This window comes from Nanorana parkeri, unplaced genomic scaffold (genome assembly GCF_000935625.1).
Source record: "Nanorana parkeri isolate BGI_ZX_2015 unplaced genomic scaffold, ASM93562v1 scaffold3776, whole genome shotgun sequence".
NCBI classification, from domain to species: domain Eukaryota; kingdom Metazoa; phylum Chordata; class Amphibia; order Anura; family Dicroglossidae; genus Nanorana; species Nanorana parkeri.
Window position 1 is genome coordinate 6,513 of NW_017310044.1, and position 919 is coordinate 7,431.

The following is a 919-nucleotide window of genomic DNA, read 5'->3' on the forward strand; positions in this document are numbered from 1 at the left end:
CACCAGCCATCACCCCACCAGCCATCACCCCACCAGCCATCACCCCACCGGCCATCACCCCACCGGCCATCACCCCACCGGCCAGCCCCAACATGAGGAAGCAATGGGGAAAGCATAATCTGCAGAGAAGTAGGGGAAATACTGGTGACTAGTCCTTTGTGCTCTGCTGCAACAGGAAAGGTTCTCTTTACAGACCCGTATTCTCCCCATACAAGTCAAATGTTCTCAAACAATTCATCCCCACACAGCTCCCTCCTCATGTATCACTGGCCCCTCCTCTTTTAGATTGTAAGCCCTCAGGTGCAGGGCCCTCCTTACCATATTGTCTTGTTTTGTATTGTGATTGTAGTGTCTTCCTTACATTGTACAGCGCTGCGCACACTGTTGGCGCTCTATAAATCCTGTATAATAATAATAATAGGAATGAAAATGCAGCTTAGAATGAGGTGAGTGCAGGTCAGACAGAGAGTAGGCTGTGTTGGCAGACACCGGGGCTCTGGTTCTGCTGGTACCAGTAATGTTCTGGACCTCGATCAGTAATTATATAAATCTGGACAGCCAGAAATTGCAATACCAGAGATGGACAGCAGGGGGCAGCATTGCACCTCCATTGATGGCGGAGGCTCCAGGGAGGGAACTTTGTATTGTTAAACCTCAAACTCTGAGGCCCAACATCCAAGTATGAGGGGTGTCAGTGGCGTCTTACTTCATCTTTCATATTTTCCATCGTCTCTGCCGTCCGGCGGGTTGTGTTACTTGTTTTCTATATTTACATTCCCGTGCATTGTACAAGACTCGTCATAATAAAATGAGGTTCCTCCTCTTCTAGGTTTTCATTGATGATGGAGAAGAATGGTGACGTCTGTTCTATGGGAGCCATTGATGGGAAAAGAATCAAAATCTCTGTTTTATACCTGGG